We start from the raw sequence: 286 nt of genomic DNA on the forward strand, positions 1-286 counted from the left end.
ACTTCCACAGGCTTTTCCAGCAGATTTGCACGTGCACTCAAAAAAGTCAAAATTTTTACACATAGACCCCATCAAACGGGAGAAATTGGCCCGGATTGCTCTCATGTGCGTTACGGGGCATCGTTTCTCTCGCGCCGAATTCTCTCGAGCTGGGAAATCGCTCATTTTTGCGTCCGCCAAATATCGTACGAACGCCGTGAAACTTCCACAGGCTTTTTCAGCAGATTTGCACCTGCACTCAAAAAAGTCAAAATTTTTACACATAGACCCCATCAAACGGGAGAAA

Source organism: Lampetra fluviatilis, unplaced genomic scaffold (genome assembly GCF_964198595.1).
Source record: "Lampetra fluviatilis unplaced genomic scaffold, kcLamFluv1.1 SCAFFOLD_1203, whole genome shotgun sequence".
Taxonomy (NCBI): Eukaryota; Metazoa; Chordata; class Hyperoartia; order Petromyzontiformes; family Petromyzontidae; genus Lampetra; species Lampetra fluviatilis.